Raw genomic sequence first — 27,593 nt, 5'->3', positions numbered from 1 at the left:
GATTACGCATGCTAGGTCTGGGTTAGGTCTGGGATTTGCCCACATCAGCCTCATACATTCGCTTTCTTCACACACTTTTTGAGCAGATCATGGTTTTTTTCTGGTTTGTATCACGTAGTAATCTGGTACCACACTAAAACAGTAGATTAAACCTGGCCACGATCAATATTTTAGAGGATAACTCATGTTAGGTCTAGGTTAGGTCTGGGATTTGCCCTCATCAGGCTCATGGAATCGCATATTTCGCATTCCTGTTGGCCAGATCCTGGTCTTTTTCTGGACCGAAAATATTAAAAGATTGATCGAAACCAGGTTTAATCGACAGTTTTATTGTGGTACCAGATTACTACGCGATACAAACCAGAAAAAACCCAGGATCTTCTCAAAAAGTATGTGAACATTGCGAAAGTATGAGTCAGATGCGGGCATAACCCAGACCTAACACAGACCAAACCGGTGTTATCCTCTAAAATATTGATCGTATCCAGGATTAATTGACTGTTTCAGTGTGGTACCACATAACTTCGTGATACAAACCATGCAAAGCCCAGGATCTGGCCAACAAGTATGCGAAAAATGCGAAAGTGTCAGCCTGATGAGGGCAAATCCCAGACCTAAGCCAGACCTAACATGCATTAGGCTCAAAAATATCGATCGAGACCAGAATTAATCGAACGTTTTAGTGTGGTATCACATTAGAACCTGATCCAAACCAGAAAAATCCCAGAATCTGGCCAACAAGTATGCGAAAAATGCGAAAGCGTGAGCTAGATGAGGGCAAATCCCAGACATAACCCAGACCTAACCGGCGTTATCCTCTAAAAGATTGATCGTGTCCAGGTTTACTTGACTGTTTCAGTGTTACCACATTACTACGTGATGGATACCAGTAAAAGCCCTGGATCTGGCCATCAAGTATGCAAAAAATTCGAAAGTATGAACCAGATGAGTGCAATTCCCAGACCTAACCCAGACCTAACCTGCGTTATCCTGTAAAATATTGATCGAAACTAGGTTTAATTGACTGTTTCATCCGGCTCATACTTTCCAATTTTTTGTATACTTGTTGGCCAGATCCTGGGCTTTTACTGGTCTGTATCACGTAGTAATGCGGTACCACAATGAAACAGTTGTTTAAACCTGGTCCCGATCAATGTCTTAGAGGATAACGCATGTTACGTCTGGGTGAAGTCTGGTGTTTGCCATCATCAGGTTCATACTTTCGCATTTCTCCCATACATGTTGGCCAGACCCTAGGCTTTGTATGGTTTGGATCACGTAGTAACGTGGTATCACCCTGAAACAGTCAATTAAACCTGGATACGATCAATATTTTAGAGGAAAACGCATGCTAGGTCTGGGTTAGGTCTGGTATTTGCCATCATCAGGTTCATACTTTCGCATTTCTCCCATAATTGTTGGCCAGACCCTGGGCTTTGTATGGTTTGGATCACGTAGTAATCTGGTACCACACCGAAACAGTCGATTAAGCCTGGTCTCGATCAATATTTTAGAGGACAACGCCGGTTAGGTCTGGGTTAGATCTGGGATTTGCCCTCATCTGGCTCATACTTTCGAATTTTTTGCATACTTGATGGCCAGAGCGTGGGCCTTTTCTTATTTGGATCACGTAGTAATGTGGTACCACACTGAGACTGTCAATTAAACCTGGATACGATCAATCTTTTAGAGGATAACGCCGGTTAGGTCTGGGTTAGTTCTCGGATTTGCCCTAAACTGGCTCACGTTTTCGCTTTTTTCACATACTTGTTGGCCAGATCCTGGGCTTCTTCTGTTTTCCATCACGTATTGATGTAATACCACACTGAAACAGTCAATTAAACCTGGTTTCGGTTGATGTTTTAGCGTATAACACTGGTTAGGGCTGGGTTATAACCGTGCCTGGCTGATACTATCGAATTTTTCGCATACGTGTTGGCCAGATCCTGGGCTTTGTATGGTTGGGATCACGTAGTAGTGTGGCATCACACCGAACCTGTCAATTAAACCTGGACACGATCAATATTTTAGAGGATAACACCGGTTAGGTCTGGGTTTGGTCTGGGATTTGCCCTCATCTGGCTCACGCTTTCGCATATTTCGCATGCTTATGGCCAGATCCCCTGGGCTTTTTCTGGTTTGGATCACGTAGTAATGTGGCACCACACTAAAACAGTCGATTAATCCTGGTGTCGATCGATATTTAAGAGAACAACGCATGTTTGGTCTGGGTTAGGTCTGGTATTTTCCCTCATCTGGCTCATGCATTCGAATTTTTCGCATACTTGTTGGCCAGAGCCTGGGTTTTTTCTTGCTTCGATCACGTAGTAATGCGGTACCACACTGAAGCAGTCGTTTAAACCTGGTCGCGATCAATGTCTTAGAGGATAACGCATGTTACGTCTGGGTGAAGTCTGGTGTTTGCCATCATCAGGTTCATACTTTCGCATTTCTCCCATACATGTTGGCCAGACCCTAGGCTTTGTATGGTTTGGATCACGTAGTAACGTGGTATCACCCTGAAACAGTCAATTAAACCTGGATACGATCAATATTTTAGAGGAAAACGCATGCTAGGTCTGGGTTAGGTCTGGGATTTGCACTCAACAGACTCATACTATCGCATTCTTCACATACTTGTTGAACAGATCCTGGGTTTTTTCTGGCTTGGATCGGGTAGTGATGTGGTACCACACTGGCACAGTCGATTAAAACTTGTTTCGATCAATAATATAGATGATAACGCATGTTAGGTCCGGGTTAAGTCTGGTATTTGCCATCATCAGGTTCATACTTTCGCATTTCTCCCATAATTGTTGGCCAGACCCTGGGCTTTGTATGGTTTGGATCACGTAGTAATCTGGTACCACACTGAAACAGTCGATTAAGCCTGGTCTCGATCAATATTTTAGAGGACAACGCCGGTTAGGTCTGGGTTAGGTCTGGGAATTGCCCTCATCAGACTCATACTTTCGCATTGTTCACAAACTTGTAGAACAGATCATGGGTTTTTTCTGGCTTGGATCAGGTAGTAATGTGGTACCACACTGAAAGAGTCGATTAAACCTGGTTTTGATGATTATTTCAGAGGATAACGCATGTTAGGTCTGGGTTAGGTCTGGGATTTGCCCTCAACAGACTCATACTATCGCAATCTTCACATACTTGTTGAACAGATCCTGGGTTTTTTCTGGCTTGGATCAGGTAGTAATGTGGTACCACACTGGCACCGTCGATTAAAACTTGTTTCGATCAATATTATAGATGATAACGCATGTAAGGTCTAGGTTAGGTATGGGATTTGCTCCCATCAGGGTCATACTTTCGCATATTTCGCATTCTTGTTGGCCAGATCCTGGGCTTTTTCTGGTTTGGATCACGTAGTAATGTGGTACCTCGCTGAAACAGTCGATTGAACCTGGTCTCGATCAATATTTTAGAGGGTAACGCATGTTAGGTCTGCGTTAGGTCTGGGATTTTCCCTCACCTGGCTCATGCATTCGAGTTTTTCGCATACTTGTTGGCCAGAGCCTCGGCTTTTTCTTGTTTGGATCACGTAGTAATGCGGTACCACAATGAAACAGTTGTTTAAACCTGGTCCCGATCAATATTTTAGAGGATAACGCATGTTAGGTCTGTGCTAGGTCTGAGATTTGGCATCATCGGGCTCATACTTTCGCATTCTTCACATACTCGTTGAACAGGTCCTGGCTTTTTTCTGGTTTGGATCAGGTAGTATTATGGTACCACACTGGAACGGTCGATTAAACCCGGCTTGGATCAATATTTTAGAGGATAACGCATGATAGGTCTAGGTTAGCTCTGGGATTTGCACTCATCAGGCTCCTACTTTCGCATATTCCGCACACTTTTTGGCCATATCCTGGGTTTTCTCTGGTTTGGATGAGGTAGTTATGTGGTACCCCACTGGAATAGTCGATTAAACCCGTTATCGATCAATATTTTAGAGGATAACGCATGCTAGGTCTGGGTTAGGTATGGGATTTGCTCCCATCAGGCTCATGCTTTCGCATATTTCGCATAATTGTTGGCCAGATCCTGGTCTTCTTCTGGTTTGAATCACGTAGTATTGTGGTACCACACAGAAACAGTCAATTAAACCTGGCCACGGTCAATATTTTAGAGGATAACACCGGTTAGTTCTGGGTTAGTTCTGGGATTTGCCCTCATCAGGTTCATACTTCTGCATTTTTCGCATACTTGATGGCCAGATCCTGGGCTTTTACTGGTATCCATCACGTAGTAATGTGGTACCACACTGAAACAGTCAACTATACCTGGATACGATCAATATTTTAGAGGATATCACCGGTTAGGTCTGGCTTAGGTCTGTGATTTGCCCCCATCTGGCTCATACTTTCGCATTTTTCGCATACTTGTTGGCAAGATCCATGGGCTTTCTCCGGTTTGGATCACGTGGTAATGTGATTCCACACTGAGACAGTGGATTAAACCTTGTCTCGATCAATCTTTTAGAGGTTAACGCCGGTTGGGCCTTGGTTAGTTCAGGGATTTGTCCTCATCAGGTTCATACTTTCGCATTTTTCGCATACTTGTTGGCCAGATCCAGGGTTTTTTCTGGTTTGGATCACGTAGTAATGTGGTACCGCACAGGAACACTCATTTAAACCTGGCCTCGATCAATACTTTAGAGGATATCAAAGGTTAGGACTGGGATTTGCCCTTATCTGGCTCATACTCTCGCATTTTTCGCATACTTGTTGGCCAGATCCTGGGATTTTTCTGGTTTGGATCACGTAGTAATGCGGTACCGCATGGGAACACTCATTTAAACCTGGCCTCGATCTACATTTTAGAGTATAACACCGGTTAGCTCTGGGATTTGCCCTTTTCTGGCTCATGCTTCCACATTTTTTGCATACTTGATGGCCAAAGCGTGGGCGTTTTCTGGTTTGGATCATGTAGTAATGTGTTACCACACTGATGCAGGCAATTAAACCTGGATACGATCAATATTTTAGGGGATAACGCCGGTTGGGTCTGGGTTATGTCTGGGATTTGCCCTCATAAGGTTCATACTTCCACATTTTTTGCATACTTGATGGCCAGAGCCTGGTCCTTTTCTGGTTTGGATCACGTAGTAATGTGTTACCACACTGAAGCAGTCAATTAAACCTGGATACGATCAATATTTTAGGGGATAACGCTGGTTAGGTCTGGGTTATGTCTGGGATTTGCCCTTGTCTGGCTCATACTTTCGCATTTTTCGCATACTTGTCGACCAGAGCCAGGGTTTTTTCTGGTTTGGATCACGAAGTAATGTGGTAACACATTGAAACAGTCAACTAATCCTGGTTTCGTTCGATATCTTAGGGGATAACGCCGGTTAGGTCTGTGTTAGGTCTGGGATTTGCCCACATCTGGGTCATACTTTCGAATTATTTGCATACTTGATGGCCAGTTCCTGGGCTTTTACTGGTATCCACCACGTAGTAATGTTGCACCACACTGAAACAGTCAGTTAAACCCGGATGCGGTCAATATTTTAGAGGATAACACCGGTTAGGTGTGGGTTATGTCTGGGATTTGCCCTCATCTGGCTCATACTTTCAAATTTTTTGCATACTTGATGGCCAGATCCTGGGCTTTTTCTGGTTTCCATTATGTAGTAATGTGGTACCACACTGAAACAGTCAATTAAACCTGGACACGATCAATATTTTAGAGGATAACACCGGTTAGGTGTGGGTTATGTCTGGGATTTGCCCTCATCTGGCTCATACTTCCGAATTTTTTGCATACTTGATGATCAGATCCTGGGTTTTTTCTGGTTTCCATTAGGTAGTAATGTGGTAGCACACTGGATCAGTCAATTAAACCTGGATACGATCAATATTTTGGGGAATAACGCCGGTTAGGTCTGGGTTATGTCTGGGACTTGCCCTCATCTGGCTCATACTTTCGAATTTTTTGCATACTTGATGGCCAGATCCTGGGCTTTTTCTGGTTTCCATTATGTAGTAATGTGGTACCACAATGGAACAGTCAATTAAACCTGGACACGATCAATATTTTAGGGGATAACACCGGTTAGGTCTGGGTTAGGTCTGGGATTTGCCCTCATCTGGCTCACACTTCCGCTTTTATGGCATACTTGTTGGCCAGATCCTGGGCTATTTCTGGTTTGGATCACGTAGTAATGTGGTACCACACTAAAACAGTCGACTAAACCAGGTTTCGATCAATATTTTAGAGGATAACACCGGTTAGGTCTGGGTTAGGTCTGGATTTTGCCCTCATCAGGCTCATGCTTTCGCATTTTTCGCATACTTGTTGGCCAGATCCAGGGTTTTTTCTGGTTTGGATCACGTAGTGATGTGGTACTGCAGTGGAACACTCATTTAAATCTGGCCTCGATCAATATTTTGGAGGATAACACCGGTTAGGCCGGGGTTTGCCCACATCTGTCTCATGCTTTCGCATTTTTCGCATACTTGTTGGCCAGATCCTGGGAATTTGCTGGATTGGATCACATAGTAGTGTGGTACCACACTAAAACAGTCGATAAATTCTGGTCTCGATCAATATTTTAGATAATAACGCATGTTAGGTCTGGGGTTTGTCCTCATCAGGCTCATACTTTCCCATTTTTCACGTACTTGTTGGCCAGATCCTGGGCTTTTTATGGTTTGGAACACGTAGTAATGAGGTATCACACTGAAACTGTCAATTAAACCTGGACACGATCAATATTTTGAAGGATATCACCGGTTAGGTCTGGGTTAGGTCTGGGATTTGCCCTCATCTGGCTCATACTTTCGCATTTTTCGCATACTTGTTGGCCAGATCATGGGCTTTGTATTGTTTGGATCACGAAGTAATGCGGTGCCACACTGAAACAGTCAATTAAACCTGTATACGATCAATATTTTAGAGGATGACGCATGTTAGGTCTGGGTTAGGTCGGGGATTTGCACTCATCTGGTTCATACTTTCGCATATTTTGCATACTTGATGGCCAGATCCTGGGCTTTTACTGGTATCCACCACGTAGTAATGTGGTACCACACTGAAACAGTCAATTAAACCTGGATACGATCAATATTTTAGGGGATAACGCCGGTTAGGTGTGGGTGATGCCTGGGATTTGCCCTCATCTGGCTCATACTTTCGCATTTTTCTCATACGTGTTGGCCATATCCTGGGCCATTACTGGTTTGGATCACATAGTAATATGGTGCCACACTAAAGCTGTCGATAAATTCTGGTCTCGATCAATATTTTAGAGAATAACGCATGTTAGGTCTGGGATTTGTCCTCATCAGGCTCACACTTTCCCATTTTTCACGTACTTGTTGACAAGATCCTGGGCTTTTTATGGTTTGGAACACGTAGTAATGTGGTATCACACTGAAACTGTCAACTAAACCTGGACACGATCAATATTTTGGAGGATAACACCGGTTAGGCCGGGATTTGCCCACATCTGGCTCACACTTTCGCACTTTTCGCATACTTGTTGGCCAGATCCTGGGCTTTGTATGGTTTGGATCACGAAGTAATGTGGTACCACACTGAAATAGTCAATTGTACCTGAACACTATCAATATTTTAGGGGATAACGCCGGTTAGGTCTGGGTTATGTCTGGGACTTGCCCTCATCTGGCTCATACTTTCGAATTTTTTGCATACTTGATGGCCAGATCTTGGGCTTTTTCTGGTTTCCATTATGTAGTAATGCGGTACCGCACTGAAACAGACAATTAAACCTGGATACGATCAATATTTTATGGGATAACGCCGGTTAGGTGTGGGTTATGTCTGGGATTTGCCCTCGTCTGGCTCATACTTTCGCATTTTTCTCATACTTGTGGACCAGACCCAGGGTTTTCTCTGGATTGAATCACGAAGAATTGTGGTACCACACTGAAACAGCAATTAAACCTGGGTACGACCAATATTTTAGGGGATAGCGCCGGTTAGGTCTGGGTTATGTCTGGGATTTGCCCTCATCTGGCTCATACTTTCGAATTTTTTGCATACTTGATGGCCAGATCCTGGGCTCTTTCTGGTTTCCATTATGTAGTAATGTGGTACCACACTGAAACAGTCAATTAAACCTGGATACGGTCAATATTTTAGGGGATAACGCCGGTTTGGTCTGGGTTATGTCTGGGACTTGCCCTCATCTGGCTCATACTTTCGAATTTTTTGCATACTTGATGGCCAGATCCTGGGCTTTTTCTGGTTTCCATTATGTAGTAATGTGGTACCACAATGAAACAGTCAATTAAACCTGGACACGACCAATATTTTAGGGGATAACGCCGGTTAGGTCTGGGCTATGTCTGGGATTTGCCCTCATCTGGCTCATACTTTCGAATTTTTTGCATACTTGTTGGACAGATCCTGGGCATTCTGGTTTCCATTACGTAGTAATGTGGTACCACACTGAACCAGTCAATTAAACCTGGATACGATCAATATTTTTGAGGATAATGCCGGTTAGGTCTGGGTTAGGCCGGGATTTGCCCACATCTGGCACATACTTTCGCATTTTTCGCATACTTGTTGACCAGACCCAGGGTTTTTTCTGGCTTGGATCACGAAGTAATGTGGTACCACACTGAAACAATCAATTAAACCTGGATACGATCCATATTTCAGGGGATAACGCCGGTTAAGTCTGGGTTATGTCTGGGATTTGCCATCATGTGGCTCATACTTTCGAATTTTTTGCATACTTGATGGCCAGATCCTGGGCTTATTCTGGTTTCAATCACGTAGTATTGTGGTACCACACTGAATCAGTCAATTAAACCTGGATACGATCAATATTTTAGGGGATAACGCCGGTTAGGTGTGGGTTATGTCTGGGATTTGCCCTCGTCTGGCTCATACTTTCGCATTTTTCTCATACTTGTGGACCAGACCCAGGGTTTTCTCTGGATTGGATCACGAAGAATTGTGGTACCACACTGGAACAGTCAATTAAACCTGGATACGATCAATATTTTAGAGGATGACGCATGTTAGGTCTGGGTTAGGACGGGGATTTGCACTCATCTGGTTCATACTTTCGAATACTTTACATACTTGATGACCAGATCCTGGGCTTTTACTGGTATCCACCACGTAGTAATGTGGTACCACACTGCAACAGTCAATTAAACCAGGATACGATCAATACTTTTGAGGATAACGCCGGTTAGGTCTGGGTTAGGTCTGGGATTTGCCCTAATCTGGCTCACACTTACGCATTTTTCGCATACTTGTTGGCCAGATCCTGGGCTTTGTATGGTTTGGATCACGAAGTACTGTGGTACCATACTGAAGCAGTCAATTAAACCTGGATACGATCAATAGTTTAGGGGATAACGCCGGTTAGGTGTGGGTTATGTCTGGGATTTGCCCTCATCTGGCTCATACTTTCGAATTTTTTGCATAGTTGATGGCCAGATCCTGGGCTTTTTCTAGTTTCCATCATGTAGTAATGTGGTACCACACTAAAACAGTCAATTAAACCTGAACACGATCAATATTTTAGAGGATAGCACCGGTTAGGTGTGGGTTATGTATGGGATTTGCCCTCATCTGGCTCATACTTTCGCATTTTTCTCATACTTGTGGACCAGTCCCAGGGTTTTTTCTGGTTTGGATCACGAGGTAATGTGGTACCACACTGAATCAGTCAACTAAACCTGGGTACGATCAATATTTTAGAGGATAACACCGGTTAGGTCTGGGTTAGGTCTGGGATTTGCCCTCATCTGGCTCACACTTCCGCTTTTATCGCATACTTGTTCGCCAGATCCTGGGCTTTTTCTGGTTTGGATCACGTAGTAATGTGGTACCACACTAAAACAGCCGATTAATCCTGGTCTCGGTCGATATTTTAGAGAACAGCGCATGATAGGTCTGGGTTAGATCTGGGATTTGCCCTCATCAGGATCATTCCTTCGCGTTTTTCGCATAGTTGTTGGCCAGATGCTGGGATTTTTTTGGTTTAGATCACGTAGTAATGTGGTACCACTCTGGAACAGTAAATTGAACGTGGATACGATCAATATTTTTTTGGATAACACAGGTTATGTCTGGGTTAGGTCCGGGTTATACCCGCATCTTGCTCACACCTTTGCGTTTTTATGCATACTTGTTGGCCAGACCCTAGGCCTTTACTGGTTTGGATCACGCAGTAATGTGGTACCACACTGAAACAGTCGACTAAACCTGGTTTCGATCAATATTTTAGAGGATGACGCATGTTAGGACTGGGTTAGGTCTGCGATTTGCCCTCACCAGGCTCATGCTTTCGCATTTTTCGCATACTTGTTGGACAGATACAGGGTTTTTAATGTAATGTGGTACTGCACAAGAACACTCATTTAAACCTGGCCTCGATCAATATTTTAGAGAATAACGCATGTTAGGTCTGGGATATGTCCTGATCAGGCTCATGCTTTCGCATTTTTCGCATACTTGTTGGCCAGATCCTGGGGTTTTGCTGGTTTGGATCACATAGTAATGTGGTACCACACTAAAACAGTCGATAAATTCTGGTCTTGATCAATATTTTAGAGAATAACGCATGTTAGGTCTGCGATTTGCCCTCACCAGGCTCATGCTTTCGCATTTTTCGCATACTTGTTGGACAGATACAGGGTTTTTAATGTAATGTGGTACTGCACAGGAACACTCATTTAAACCAGGCCTCGATCAATATTTTAGAGGATAACACCGGTTAGGCCTGGGATTTGCCCTCATCTGGCTCATGCTTTCGCATTTTTCGCATACTTGTTGGCCAGATCCTGGGGTTTTGCTGGTTTGGATCGCATAGTAATGTGGTACCACACTAAAACAGTCGATAAATTCTGGTCTCGATCAATATTTTAGAGAATAACGCATGTTAGGACTGGGATTTGTCCTGATCAGGCTCACACTTTCCCATTTTTCACGTACTTGTTGGCCAGATCCTGGGCTTTTTATGGTTTGGAACACGTAGTAATGTGGTATCACACTGATTCAGTCAATTAAACCTGGACACGATCAATATTTTAGGGGATAACGCCGGTTAGGTGTGGGTTATGTCTGGGATTTGCCCTCGTCTGGCTCATACTTTCGCATTTTTCCCATACTTCTGGACCAGTCCCAGGGTTTTTTCTTGTTTGGATCACGAAATAATGTGGTACCACACTGAATCAGTCAATTAAACCTGGATACGATCAATATTTTATGGGATAACGCCGGTTAGGTGTGGGTTATGTCTGGGATTTGCCCTCGTCTGGCTCACACTTTCGCATTTTTCCCATACTTCTGGACCAGTCCCAGGGTTTTTTCTGGTTTGGATCACGACATAATGTGGTACCACACTGAATCAGTCAATTAAACCTGGATACGATCAATATTTTATGGGATAACGTCGGTTAGGTCTGGGTTATGTCTGGGATTTGCCCTAATCTGGCTCATACTTTCGAATTTTTTGCATACTTGATGGCCAGATCCTGGGCTTGTTCTGGTTTCCATTATGCAGTAATGTGGTACCACACAGAAACAGTCAATTAAACCTGGATACGAACAATATTTTAGGAGATAGCGCCGGTTAAGTCTGGGTTATGTCTGGGATTTGCCCTCATCTGGCTCACAATTTCGAATTTTTTGCATACTTGATGGCCAGATCCTGGGCTTATTCTGGTTTCAATCACGTAGTAATGTGGTACCACACTGAAACTGTCAACTAAACCTGGACACGATCAATATTTTAGAGGAAAACGCCGGTTAGGCCTTGGTTAGTTCTGGGATTTGCCCGCATCATGTTCATACTTGCACATTTTTTGCATACTTGATGGCCAGATCCTGGGCTTTTTCTAGTTTCCATCACGTAGTAATGCGGTACCACACTGAAACAGTCAATTAAACCTGCATACGATCAATATTTTAGGGGATAACGCCGGTTAGGTGTGGGTTATGTCTGGGATTTGCCCTCGTCTGGCTCATACTTTCGCATTTTTCCCATACTTGTGGACCAGTCCCAGGGTTTTTTCTGGTTTGGATCACGAGATAATGTGGTACCACACTGAATCAGTCAATTAAACCTGGATACGATCAATATTTTAGGGGATAACGCCGGTTAGGTCTGGGTTATGTCTGGGATTTGCCCTCATCTGGCTCATACTTTCGAATTTTTTGCATACTTGATGGCCAGATCCTGGGCTTTTTCTGGTTCCCATTATGTAGTAATGTGGTACCACACTGAAACAGTCAATTAAACCTGGACACGATCAATATTTTAGAGGATAACACCGGTTAGGTGTGGGTTATGTCTGGGATTTGCCCTCATCTGGCTCATACTTTCGAATTTTTTGCATACTTGATGGCCAGATCCTGGGCTTTTTCTGGTTTCCATTATGTAGTAATGTGGTACCACAATGGAACAGTCAATTAAACCTGGACACGATCAATATTTTAGGGGATAACACCGGTTAGGTCTGGGTTAGGTCTGGGATTTGCCCTCATCTGGCTCACACTTCCGCTTTTATCGCATACTTGTTGGCCAGATCCTGGGCTATTTCTGGTTTGGATCACGTAGTAATGTGGTACCACACTAAAACAGTCGACTAAACCAGGTTTCGATCAATATTTTAGAGGATAACACCGGTTAGGTCTGTGTTAGGTCTGGAATTTGCCCTCATCGGGCTCATGCTTTCGCATTTTTCGCATACTTGTTGGCCAGATCCAGGGTTTTTTCTGGTTTGGATCACGTAGTGATGTGGTACTGCAGTGGAACACTCATTTAAATCTGGCCTCGATCAATATTTTGGAGGATAACACCGGTTAGGCCGGGGTTTGCCCACATCTGTCTCATGCTTTCGCATTTTTCGCATACTTGTTGTCCAGATCCTGGGAATTTGCTGGATTGGATCACATAGTAGTGTGGTACCACACTAAAACAGTCGATAAATTCTGGTCTCGATCAATAATTTAGATAATAACGCATGTTAGGTCTGGGGTTTGTACTCATCAGGCTCATACTTTCCCATTTTTCACGTACTTGTTGGCCAGATCCTGGGCTTTTTATGGTTTGGAACACGTAGTAATGAGGTATCCCACTGAAACTGTCAATTAAACCTGGACACGATCAATATTTTGAAGGATATCACCGGTTAGGTCTGGGTTAGGTCTGGGATTTGCCCTCATCTGGCTCATACTTTCGCATTTTTCGCATACTTGTTGGCCAGATCATGGGCTTTGTATTGTCTGGATCACGAAGTAATGCGGTGCCACACTGAAACAGTCAATTAAACCTGTATACGATCAATATTTTAGAGGATGACGCATGTTAGGTCTGGGTTAGGTCGGGGATTTGCACTCATCTGGTTCATACTTTCGCATATTTTGCATACTTGATGGCCAGATCCTGGGCTTTTACTGGTATCCACCACGTAGTAATGTGGTACCACACTGAAACAGTCAATTAAACCTGGATACGATCAATATTTTAGGGGATAACGCCGGTTAGGTGTGGGTGATGCCTGGGATTTGCCCTCATCTGGCTCATACTTTCGCATTTTTCTCATACTTGTTGGCCATATCCTGGGCCATTACTGGTTTGGATCACATAGTAATATGGTGCCACACTAAAGCTGTCGATAAATTCTGGTCTCGATCAATATTTTAGAGAATAACGCATGTTAGGTCTGGGATTTGTCCTCATCAGGCTCACACTTTCCCATTTTTCACGTACTTGTTGACCAGATCCTGGGCTATTTCTGGTTTGGATCACGTAGTAATGTGGTACCACACTAAAACAGTCGACTAAACCAGGTTTCGATCAATATTTTAGAGGATAACACCGGTTAGATCTGGGTTAGGTCTGGAATTTGCCCTCATCAGGCTCATGCTTTCGCATTTTTCGCATACTTGTTGGCCAGATCCAGGGTTTTTTCTGGTTTGGATCACGTAGTGATGTGGTACTGCTGTGGAACACTCATTTAAATCTGGCCTCGATCAATATTTTGGAGGATAACACCGGTTAGGCCGGGGTTTGCCCACGTCTGTCTCATGCTTTCGCATTTTTCGCATACTTGTTGGCCAGATCCTGGGAATTTGCTGGATTGGATCACATAGTAGTGTGGTACCACACTAAAACAGTCGATAAATTCTGGTCTCGATCAATATTTTAGATAATAACGCATGTTAGGTCTGGGGTTTGTCCTCATCAGGCTCATACTTTCCCATTTTTCACGTACTTTTTGGCCAGATCCTGGGCTTTTTATGGTTTGGAACACGTAGTAATGAGGTATCACACTGAAACTGTCAATTAAACCTGAACACGATCAATATTTTGAAGGATATCACCGGTTAGGTCTGGGTTAGGTCTGGGATTTGCCCTCATCTGGCTCATACTTTCGCATTTTTCGCATACTTGTTGGCCAGATCATGGGCTTTGTATTGTTTGGATCACGAAGTAATGCGGTGCCACACTGAAACAGTCAATTAAACCTGGATACGATCAATATTTTAGGGGATAACGCCGGTTAGGTGTGGCCTGGGTGATGCCTGGGATTTGCCCTCATCTGGCTCATACTTTCGCATTTTTCTCATACGTGTTGGCCATATCCTGGGCCATTACTGGTTTGGATCACATAGTAATATGGTGCCACACTGAAACAGTCAATTAAACCTGGATACGATCAATATTTTAGGGGATAACGCCGGTTAGGTGTGGGAGATGCCTGGGATTTGCCCTCATCTGGCTCATACTTTCGCATTTTTCTCATAGGTGTTGGCCATATCCTGGGCCATTACTGGTTTGGATCACATAGTAATATGGTGCCACACTAAAGCTGTCGATAAATTCTGGTCTCGATCAATATTTTAGAGAATAACGCATGTTAGGTCTGGGATTTGTCCTCATCAGGCTCACACTTTCCCATTTTTCACGTACTTGTTGACCAGATCCTGGGCTTTTTATGGTTTGGAACACGTAGAAATGTGGTATCACACTGAAACTGTCAACTAAACCTGGACACGATCAATATTTTGGAGGATAACACCGGTTAGGCCGGGATTTGCCCACATCTGGCTCACACTTTCGCACTTTTCGCATACTTGTTGGCCAGATCCTGGGCTTTGTATGGTTTGGATCACGAAGTAATGTGGTACCACACTGAAATAGTCAATTGTACCTGAACACTATCAATATTTTAGGGGATAACGCCGGTTAGGTCTGGGTTATGTCTGGGACTTGCCCTCATCTGGCTCATACTTTCGAATTTTTTGCATACTTGATGGCCAGATCCTGGCCTCTTTCTGGTTTCCATTATGTAGTAATGTGGTACCACACTGAAACAGTCAATTAAACCTGGACACGATCAATATTTTAGAGGATAACACCGGTTAGGTGTGGGTTATGTCTGGGATTTGCCCTCATCTGGCTCATACTTTCGAATTTTTTGCATACTTGATGGCCAGATCCTGGGTTTTTTCTGGTTCCCATTATGTAGTAATGTGGTACCACACTGAAACAGTCAATTAAACCTGGATACGATCAATATTTTAGGGGATAACGCCGGTTAGGTCTGGGTTATGTCTGGGACTTGCCCTCATCTGGCTCATACTTTCGAATTTTTTGCATACTTGATGGCCAGATCCTGGGCTTTTTCTGGTTTCCATTATGTAGTAATGTGGTACCACAATGAAACAGTCAATTAAACCTGGACACGACCAATATTTTAGGGGATAACGCCGGTTAGGTCTGGGCTATGTCTGGGATTTGCCCTCATCTGGCTCATACTTTCGAATTTTTTGCATACTTGTTGGCCAGATCCTGGGCATTCTGGTTTCCATTACGTAGTAATGTGGTACCACACTGAATCAGTCAATTAAACCTGGATACGATCAATATTGTTGAGGATAATGCCGGTTAGGTCTGGGTTAGGCCGGGATTTGCCCACATCTGGCACATACTTTCGCATTTTTCGCATACTTGTTGACCAGACCCAGGGTTTTTTCTGGCTTGGATCACGAAGTAATGTGGTACCACACTGAAACAATCAATTAAACCTGGATACGATCCATATTTTAGGGGATAACGCCGGTTAAGTCTGGGTTATGTCTGGGATTTGCCATCATGTGGCTCATACTTTCGAATTTTTTGCATACTTGATGGCCAGATCCTGGGCTTTGTATGGTTTGGATCACGAAGTACTGTGGTACCATACTGCAACAGTCAATTAAACCTGTATACGATCAATATTTTAGAGGATGACGCATGTTAGGTCTGGGTTAGGTCGGGGATTTGCACTCATCTGGTTCATACTTTCGCATATTTTGCATACTTGATGGCCAGATCCTGGGCTTTTACTGGTATCCACCATGTAGTAATGTGGTACCACACTGAATCAGTCAATTAAACCTGGATACGATCAATATTTTAGGGGATAACGCCGGTTAGGTGTGGGTTATGTCTGGGATTTGCCCTCGTCTGGCTCATACTTTCGCATTTTTCTCATACTTGTGGACCAGACCCAGGGTTTTCTCTGGATTGGATCACGAAGAATTGTGGTACCACACTGGAACAGTCAATTAAACCTGGATACGATCAATATTTTAGAGGATGACGCATGTTAGGTCTGGGTTAGGACGGGGATTTGCACTCATCTGGTTCATACTTTCGAATATTTTACATACTTGATGACCAGATCCTGGGCTTTTACTGGTATCCACCACGTAGTAATGTGGTACCACACTGCAACAGTCAATTAAACCAGGATACGATCAATACTTTTGAGGATAACGCCGGTTAGGTCTGGGTTAGGTCTGGATTTTGCCCTCATCAGGCTCATGCTTTCGCATTTTTCGCATACTTGTTGGACAGATACAGGGTTTTTAATGTAATGTGGTACTGCACAGGAACACTCATTTAAACCTGGCCTCGATCAATATTTTAGAGAATAACGCATATTAGGTCTGGGATATGTCCTGATCAGGCTCACACTTTCCCATTTTTCACGTACTTGTTGGCCAGATCATGGGCTTTGTATTGTTTGGATCACGAAGTAATGCGGTACCACATTGAAACAGTCAATTAAACCTGGATACGATCAATATTTTAGGGGATAACGCCGGTTAGGTGTGGTTTATGTCTGGGATTTGCCCTCATCTGGCTCATACTATCGAATTTTTTGCATACTTGATGGCCAGATCCTGGGCTTCTTCTAGTTTCCATCATGTAGTAATGTGGTACCACACTAAAACAGTCAATTAAACCTGAACACGATCAATATTTTAGAGGATAGCACCGGTTAGGTGTGGGTTATGTATGGGTTATACCCGCATCTTGCTCACACCTTTGCGTTTTTATGCATACTTGTTGGCCAGACCCTAGGCCTTTACTGGTTTGGATCACGCAGTAATGTGGTACCACACTGAAACAGTCGACTAAACCTGGTTTCGATCAATATTTTAGAGGATGACGCATGTTAGGACTGGGTTAGGTCTGCGATTTGCCCTCATCAGGCTCATGCTTGCGCATTTTTCGCATACACGTTGGACAGATACAGGGTTTTTAATGTAATGTGGTACTGCACAGGAACACTCATTTAAACCTGGCCTCGATCAATATTTTGGAGAATAACGCATGTTAGGTCTGGGATATGTCCTGATCAGGCTCACACTTTCCCATTTTTCACGTACTTGTTGGCCAGATCATGGGCTTTGTATTGTTTGGATCACGAAGTAATGCGGTACCACATTGAAACAGTCAATTAAACCTGGATACGATCAATATTTTAGGGGATAACGCTGGTTAGGTGTGGGTTATGTCCGGGATTTGCCCTCGTCTGGCTCATACTTTCGCATTTTTCTCATACTTATGGACCAGACCCAGGGTTTTCTCTGGTTTGGATCACGTAGTAATGTGGTACTGCACAGGAACACTCATTTAAACCAGGCCTCGATCAATATTTTAGAGGATAACACCGGTTAGGCCTGGGATTTGCCCTCATCTGGCTCATGCTTTCGCATTTTTCGCATACTTGTTGGCCAGATCCTGGGGTTTTGCTGGTCTGGATCACATAGTAATGTGGTACCACACTAAAACAGTCGATAAATTCTGGTCTCGATCAATATTTTAGAGAATAACGCATGTTAGTTCTGGGATTTGTCCTGATCAGGCTCACACTTTCCCATTTTTCACGTACTTGTTGGCCAGATCCTGGGCTTTTTATGGTATGGAACACGTAGTAATGTGGTATCACACTGATTCAGTCAATTAAACCTGGACACGATCAATATTTTAGGGGATAACGCCGGTTAGGTGTGGGTTATGTCTGGGATTTGCCCTCGTCTGGCTCATACTTTCGCATTTTTCCCATACTTCTGGACCAGTCCCAGGGTTTTTTCTGGTTTGGATCACGACATAATGTGGTACCATACTGAATCAGTCAATTAAACCTGGATACGATCAATATTTTATGGGATAACGCCGGTTAGGTCTGGGTTATGTCTGGGATTTGCCCTAATCTGGCTCATACTTTCGAATTTTTTGCATACTTGATGGCCAGATCCTGGGCTTTTTCTGGTTTCCATTATGCAGTAATGTGGTACCACACTGAAACAGTCAATTAAATCTGGACACGATCAATATTTTAGAGGATAACACCGGTTAGGTGTGGGTTATGTCTGGGATTTGCCCTCATCTGGCTCATACTTTCGAATTTTTTGCATACTTGATGGCCAGATCCTGGGCTTATTCTGGTTTCAATCACGTAGTAATGTGGTACCACACTGAAACTGTCAATTAAACCTGGATACGATCAATACGTTTGAGGATAACGCCGGTTAGGTCTGGGTTAGGTCTGGGATTTGCCCTCATCTGGCACATACTTTCGCATATTTCGCACACTTGTTGAACAGATCCTGGGTTTTTTCTGGCTTGGATCAGGTAGTAATGTGGGACGACACTGAAACAGTCGATTAAGCCTGGTCTCGATCAATATATTAGAGGATAACGCATGTTAGGTCTGGGTTAAATCTGGTATTTGCCATCATCAGGTTCATACGTTCGCATTTCTCCCATACTTGTTGGTCAGGCCTTGGACTTTGTATGGTTTGGATCACGTAGTAATGTGGTACCACACTGAAACAGTCGATTAAGCCTGGTTTCGATGAATATTTTAGAGGATAACGCATGTTAGGTCTAGGTTAGGTCTGGGATTTGCCCTCATCAGGCTCATGCAATCGAATATTTCGCATTCCTGTTGGCCAGATCCTGGTCTTTTTATGGTTTGGAACACGTAGTAATGTGGTATCACACTGATTCAGTCAATTAAACCTGGACACGATAAATATTTTAGAGGATAACACCGGTTAGGTGTGGGTTATGTCTGGGATTTGCCCTCATCTGGCTCATACTTTCGAATTTTTTGCATTCCTGTTGGCCAGATCCTGGTCTTTTTCTGGATTGTATCACGTAGTAATGTGGTACCGCACAGTAACAGACGATTAAGCCTGACCACGATCAATATTTTACAGGATAACGCATGCTAGGTCTGGGTTAGGTCTGGGATTTGCCATCATCAGACTCATACTTTCGCACTCTTCACATACTTGTTGAACAGATCCTGTGTTTTTTCTGGCTTGGATCAGGTAGTAATGTGGGACGACACAGAAAGAGACGATTAAACCTGGTTTCGATCAATATTTTAAAGGATAACGCATGTTATGTCTAGGTTAGGTCTGGGATTTGCCTTCAGCAGTCTCCTACAATCGCATATTTCGCATTCTTGTTGGCAAGATCCTGCTCTTCCTCTGGTCTGATTCACGGAGTATTGTGGTACCACACAGGAACAGTCAATTAAACCTGGCCACGATCAATATTTTGGAGGATAACGCATGCTAGGTCTGGGTTAGGTCTGGGATATGACCTCATCAGACTCATACTTTCGCATTCGTCAAATGCTTGTTGAACATATCCTGGGGTTTTTCTGGGTTGGATCACGTAGTACTGTGGTACCACACTGAATCTGTCGATTAAGACTGGTCTCGATCCATATTATAGAGGATAACGCACGTTAGGTCTGGGTTAGGTCTAGGACTTGCTCTCATCAGGTTCAAACTTTCGCATTCTTCACATACTTGTTCAACAGATCCTGGGTTTTTTTTGGTTTGGTTCAGGTAGTAATATGTTACCACACTGGAACAGTCGATTAAACCCGGTTTGGATCAATATTTTAGAGGATAACGCATGTTAGGTCTAGGTTTGGTCTGGGATTTGCGCTCATCAGGCTCATACTTTCGCATATTTCGCACACTTGTTGGCCAGATCCTGTGTTTTTTCTGGTTTGTATCACGTAGAAATCTGGTACCACACTAAAACAGTCGATTAAACCTGGTTTCGATCAATATTTTAGAGGACAACGCATGCTAGGTCTGGGTTAGGTCTGGGATTTGCCCTCATCTCGCTCATACTTTCGCATTTTTCTCATACTTGTTGGCCAGATCCTGGGCTCTTTATGGTTTGGAACACGTAGTGATGTGGTATCAGACTGAAACTGTCAATTAAACCTGGACACGATCAATATTTTAGAAGATAACACCGGTTAAGTCTGGGTTATGTCTGGGATTTGCCCCCATCTGGCTCACACTTTCGCATTTTTCGAATACTTGTTGGCCAGATCCCGGGCTTTTTCTGGTTTGGATCATGTAGTAATGTGGTACCACACTGGAACAGTCGATTGAACCCAGTATCGATCAATATTTTAGTGGATAACGCATGTTAGGTCTAGGTTAGGTCTGGGATTTGCTCTCATCAGGCTCATACTTTCGCATATTTCGCACACTTGTTGGCCAGATCCAGGGTTTTTTCAGGTTTGGATCAGGCAGTATTGTGGTACCACAAAGGAACAGTCACTTAAGCCTGACCACGATCAATATTTTGGAGGATAACGCATGCTAGGTCTGGGTTAGGTCTGGGATTTGCTCTCATCCGACTCATACTTTCGCACTCTTCACATACTTGTTGAACAGATCCTGGGTTTTTTCTGGCTTGGATCAGGTCGTAATGTGGTACCACAATGAAAGAGTCGATTAAACATGATTTCGATCAATATTTTAGAGGATATCGCATGTTAGGTCTAGGTTAGTTCTGGGATTTGCTCTCATCAGGCTCATACTTTCGCATATTTCGCACTGTTGTTGGCCAGATCCTGGATTTTTTCTGGTTTGGATCAGGCGGAAATGTGGTACCACACTGGAACAGTCGATCAAACCCGGTTTCGATCAATATTTTACAGGATAACGCATGCTAGGTCTTGGTTAGGTCTGGGATTTGCCCTCATTTGGCTCATACTTTCACATTTTTAACAAACATGTTGACCAGATCATGGGTTTTCTCTGGTTTGGATCACGTAGTAATGTGGTACCACACTGACACAGTCAATTAAACCTAGTTCCGATCAATATCTTACAGGATAACACCGGTTTGGTCTGTGTTAGGTCTGGGATATAACCGCATCAGACTCATACTTTCGCAATCGTCACATACTTTTTGAGCAGATCCTGGGTTTTTTCTGGTTTGAATCACGTAGTAATGTGGTACCACACTGGAACAGTCGATTGAACCCAGTATCGATCAATATTTTAGAGGATAACGCATGTTAGGTCTAGGTTAGGTCTGGGATTTGGTCTCATCAGGCTCATACTTTCGCATATTTCGCACACTTGTTGGCCAGATCCAGGGTTTTTTCAGGTTTGGATCAGGCAGTAATGTGGTACCACAAAGGAACAGTCGATCAAACCCGGTTTCGATCAATATTTTGCAGGATAACGCATGCTAGGTCTGGGTTAGGTCTGGGATTTGCCCTCATTTGGCTCATAGTTTCGCATATTTCGCATTCTTGTTGGCCAGATCCCGGTCTTTTTCTGGATTGTGTCACGTAGTAATGTGGTACAACACTGGAACAGTCGATTAAACCCGGTTTCGATCAATATTTTAGAGGATAAGGCATGCTAGGTCTGGGTTAGGTCTGGGATTTGCCATCATTTGGCTCATACTTTCGAATGATTAACAAACATGTTGACCAGATCATGGGTTTTTTCTGGTTCGGATCACGTAGTAATGTGGTACCACACAGAAACAGTCAATTAAACCTAGTTCCGATCAATATTTTACAGTATAACACCGGTTTGGTCTGGGTTAGGTCTGGGTTATAACCGCATCAGACTCATACTTTCGCACTCTTCACATACTTGTTGAACAGATCCTGGGTTTTTTCTGGCTTGGATTAGGTAGTAATGTGGTACCACACAGAAACAGTCAATTAAGCCTGGCCACGATCAATATTATAGAGAGATAACGCATGCTAGGTCTGGGTTAGGTCTGGGATGTGACCCCATCAGACTCATACTTTCGCATTCTTCAAATGCTTGTTGAACTGATCCTGGGTTTTTTCTGGGTTGGATCACGTAGTAATGTGGTACCACACTGAAACAGTCGATTAAGCCTGGTCTCGATCAATATTTTAGAGGATAACGCATGTTTGGTCTAGGTTAGGTCTGGGATATGCACTCATCAGGCTCATACTTTCGCATATTTCACATCCTTGTTGGCCAGATCCTGGTCTTCTTCTGGTTCGATCCACGTAGTATTGTGGTACCACACAGAAACAGTCAATTAAGCCTGGCCACGATCAATATTTTAGAGGATAACGCAAGCTAGGTCTGGGTTAGGTCTGGGAGGTGACCTCATCAGACTCATACTTTCGCATTCTTCAAATACTTGTTGAGCAGATCCTGGGTTTTTTCTGGTTTGTATCACGTAGTAATGTGGTACCACACTAAAACAGCCGATTAAACCTGGTATCGATCAATATTATACAGGATAACGCATGTAACGTCTTGGTTAGATATGGTATTTGCTCCCATCAAGGCTCATACTTTCGCATAATTCGCATACTTGTTGCCCAGATCCTGGGCTTTTTCTGGTTTGGATCACGTAGTAATGTGATACCACACTGAAGGAGTCGATTAAACCTGGTTTCGATCAATATTTTAGAGGCTATCGCATGTTAGGTCTAGGTTAGTTCTGGGATATGCACTCATCAGGCTCATACTTTCGCATATTTCGCATCCTTGTTGGCCAGATCCTGGTCTTCTTGTGGTTTGAATCACATAGTATTGTGGTACCACACAGAAACAGTCAATTAAGCCTGGCCACGATCAAAATGTTACAGGATAACGCATGCTAGGTCTGGGTTAGGACTGAGATTTGCCCACATCAGACTCATACTTTCGCATTCTTCACATACTTGTTGAGCAGATCCTGGGTTTTCTTCTGGTTTGTATCACGTAGTAATGTGGTACCACAATAAAACAGTCGATTAAACCTGGTATCGATCAATATTATAGAGGATAACGCATGTAACGTCTTGGTTAGGTATGGTATTTGCTCCCATCAAGGCTCATACTTTCGCATAATTCGCATACTTGTTGCCCAGATCCTGGGCTTTTACTGGTTTGGATCACGTAGTAATGTGGTACCACACAGTAACTGTTAATTAAGCCTGACCACGATCAATATTTTACAGGATAACGCAGGCTAGGTCTGGGTTGGTTCTGGGATTTGCCCTCATCAGACTCATACTTTCGCACTCTTCACATACTTGTTGAACAGATCCTGGGTTTTTTCTGGCTTGGATCAGGTAGTAATGTGGTACCACACTGAATGCGTTGATTAAACCTAGTTTCGACCAATATATTAGAGGATAACGAATGTTAGGTCTAGGTTACGTCTTGGATTTGCCCTCACCAGTCTCATACGATCGCATATTTCGCATTCTAGTTGGCCAGATCCATGGTCTTCCTCTGGTTTGAATCACGTAGTATTGTGGTACCACACAGAAACAGTCGATTAAACCTGGCCACCATCAATATTTTACAGGATAACGCATGTTTGGTCTAGGTTAGGTCTGGGATATGCACTCATCAGGCTCATACTTTCGCATATTTCACATCCTTGTTGGCCAGATCCTGGTCTTCTTCTTGTTCGAATCACGTAGTATTGTGGTACCACACAGAAACAGTCATTTAAACATGGCCACGATAAATATTTTAGAGGATAACGCATGCTAGGTCTGGGTTAGGTCTGGGATTTGCCCTCATCAGGCTCATGCAATCGCATATTTCGCATTCTTGTTGGCCAGATCCTGGTCTTCCTCTTGTTCGAATCAAGTAGTAATGTGGTCCCACACTGGAACAGTCGATTAAACCCGGTTTCGATCAATATTTTAGAGGATAACGCATGCTAGGTCTGGGTTAGGTCTGGGATGTGACCCCTCAGGGGCTGTGTCCCCTCAGGGGCTGTGTCCGGCCAGGTGTCCGGCGCAGTACGGGGCGTAGCGACCCCGAGGTACCTGATGCTAATCACACCGTAAACCTCCTGTTGGTCGTCGCAACGACCCATTCACAACTCCATTTTTAGTTTTGTGAATGGTACGTGACGGCAGGAGGAACGGGGGTCTTGGCTTAACCGCCTGGGCCACGAGTATGGCGACTCTATAAAATCGCCCTCCAATCGTAAGCTATGGTGCGCGGCGATGGGATGCATGGTTGGGGGAGAAGGCCCAATCCCAAGCGACCACCTCCGGGGAACCTGCCGAACCCCCGGAGTATTAGGCTTACCCGGGTAAGGCGGCTCTGCCCGGGTGGACCTTTATTTCCGACCATCTCGTGGGATTGTTATGGACACAGAAAATAAAATGGGGATGGGGCGGGTTTTGTCGGTTGGGGAGGACGGAGACGGGGTTGGGGTTAGGGTGGCGGCGCCCGCGCCCCACTCAGCGCCAGGTCCGGCTTCGTGGAGGGTGGAGGAGGACGACGAGACGGCGTCGGTCTCGTCCTTCTCCTCCAGCACGAGCCACATAGGCTCTAAGAGGAAGAGGACGGGGCAGGCCGTCGTCGAGGTGGGCGGGGCGATGAGCCCGTCGGTGAGGCTGAGTTGCCTCAGGGACGAGGTGACCGAGGAGATATCGGAGAGGATCTCCTCGTCTCTGAGGCGGGTGGAGAAAGTCGCCGCTGCCTGCGCCTTTAAGGGGCAGAAAAGCGGTGGCGCGGAGGCCCTGAAGGCCGCGGCGGAGGAAATGAGGGAGGCGGCGCGGGAGCTCAGAGGGCGGAACGCCCGTCTGCAGCTCCTGTTGGAGGAGGAGCGACAGGGGTGGAGGAGGGCAGAGGCGCTGTGGAACAGCGCGGCCCTCCCTCCCATCCTCCCTCCTCCTCCACCGCCGCGTCCCTCGGCGGAGGTAAATAAGCGGAGTGCGGCGGCAGTGGTGCGGGGCACCGCGGGCCCCTCCACCCGCACTCCGCCCGTGAAGAAGTCCCCGTCCTCCTCAGAAGACGATCTTCTGAGGAGAATTGGGGACATGATTGATGGCAAGCTGGCCGCCTTCCGGGAGGAGCTCCTCGCCGGAAGAGCGGTCAGCAGGAAGGCGGTGCCTCCCCGACCTGTTCCGGTACAGTCGGGGAAGGCAAAGAAGGGCGGAGTGAAGGCTCCGCCCAGCGTTGCGGCACCAGGGCCCCGGGTCGCGACCCCCAAGGGGGGTGGTGTACCCGTGGTCGCGGTGGTCGCGTCCTCCACAGCACCCTCCCAAGGCGGGGTGACGTGGAGTGAGGTGGTGGGGCGGAAGGCGAAGCGGGCGGCGAGGAAGGCCTCGCAACCGCAGCCTCCGCCTCCGCCGCCGGCGGCCAAGGTAAAGGCCGCGAAGGTCGGGAAGGCACGACCAGGTCGTCCCCCAAAAACGGCAGCGGTGACGCTGACCGTTGCGCAGGGGGGCGACCTGACCCTCGCGGAGGCGATGCGGCTCGCCAGGGAGAATATCTCCCTGGAAGAGCTGGGCATCGCCTCCGTGAGGGCGAAGAGGGCCGTGACCGGGGGTCTCTTGCTGGAGATCCCCGGTGCAGAAAGCGGCGCGAAGGCGGATCGTCTCGCCCGGAGGCTCCGGGAGCAGCTGGGCGAGCGAGGTGTCCGGGTCGCCCGGCCCACGAAGCGCACGGAGATGCGCGTTTGTGGGCTAGACGACTCGGTCAGCGCACAGGATGTGTCCCGTGCCCTTGCGAGGGCGGGGGACTGTCCTGTGGAGGACCTGCGGATCGGAGAGATCCGTAGGTCGCCCTCCGGCCTCGGGTCGGTGTGGGCCCGGTGCCCCCTCTCCGCCGCCCGTAAGGTGGCGGAATCCGGGAGGGTGTTGGTGGGGTGGGTTTCGGCGCGAGTGGAAATCCTCGCGCCGCGCCCGCTCCAGTGTCACCGCTGCCTCGAATTGGGGCACGTGAGGCAGTGGTGCACCTCGCCGGTGGACCGCAGCGGTCAGTGTTACCGCTGCGGTGCCAAAGAGCACCGTGCGAGCCAGTGCTCGGCGGCCCCCCACTGCCCGCTGTGTGCGGACATGGGGAGGCCAGCCGATCACAGGGTGGGGAGCAAGAAGTGCTCCCCCCCCTCCCGGAAGGAGAGGAAGAGGCGGGCTGCACCGGCTCCGGTGCCGAGGGCGGTGGCATCGTCCTCCATGGAGGTGGACGGTGCTACGGGGACGGACGGCCGGGAGGAGGCTGGCGCGGCCATTAATTAATGCCGCCCCGCCTCCTCCTCCAGGCCAACCTCAACCACTGCCGCGCGGCACAGGACTTGATGTCCCAAGTCCTCGCGGAGTGGGGGGTTGGCCTGGCGGTCGCCGCCGAGCCGTACCGCGTCCCTGATCACCCTCATTGGGTGGGCGACGCGGACGGCTTGGTGGCGACGGTATGGGGAGGGGGCGACGGGTCCCCCCCGTTCTCCTTGTTGGAGCGCGGTCGGGGATTCGTCGCCGTGGACTGGGGGGGAGTCGCTGTGGTGGGGTGCTACATTTCGCCCCGTAGCGGTCACGCTGCGTTCGAGCTGTACTTGGCCGAGGTCGCGGCATGCGTGCAGCGCTACGCGGCCCGGCCGGTGCTGGTCCTGGGGGATTTTAATGCCAAGTCGGTGGCTTGGGGATCCCCCAGGACCTCCGTTCGCGGCGGGATCCTGGGCGATTGGGCGGCGGGGCTCGACCTCCGGGTATTGAACCGGGGGTCGGAGCACACATGCGTGCGGCGATATGGGGGGTCCATCGTGGATGTTGGATTCGCGACCCCCAACGCCGTGCGCATGGTGTCGGGTTGGCACGTGGTCGCGGGGGCAGAGACACTCTCCGATCACCGGTACATCCGGATGGAGGTCTCTGCCGCCGCGAGTGCATCCCGACACGGCCGCCTGCGTGGCACCCCACCACGCCGCTGGGCGCTTCGGCGCCTGGACAAGGACGCCCTGATGGCAGCTGCCCTCGCTGCAACTTGGCCGCAGGGAGCGACCGAGTTGCCGAGCATAGAGGACGAGGTCGCCCGGCTCGGAGCATTGGTCGCGGGTATTTGCGACGCGGCGATGCCTCGGGTCGGGCGGGCTTCTCCTCGTCGGGCGGTGTACTGGTGGTCGGACGCGATCGCGGAGTTGCGAGTCGCGACTGTCCGCGCCCGACGCCAGTACACCCGCGCGCGCCGTCGTCAACGTACAGGCGACGGCGTGGCGCGAGCGAGGGCAGCTGATGACCTGT

This window comes from Colletes latitarsis, chromosome 14 (genome assembly GCF_051014445.1).
Source record: "Colletes latitarsis isolate SP2378_abdomen chromosome 14, iyColLati1, whole genome shotgun sequence".
Lineage (NCBI taxonomy): Eukaryota > Metazoa > Arthropoda > Insecta > Hymenoptera > Colletidae > Colletes > Colletes latitarsis.
This window is presented reverse-complemented; position numbering follows the sequence as displayed.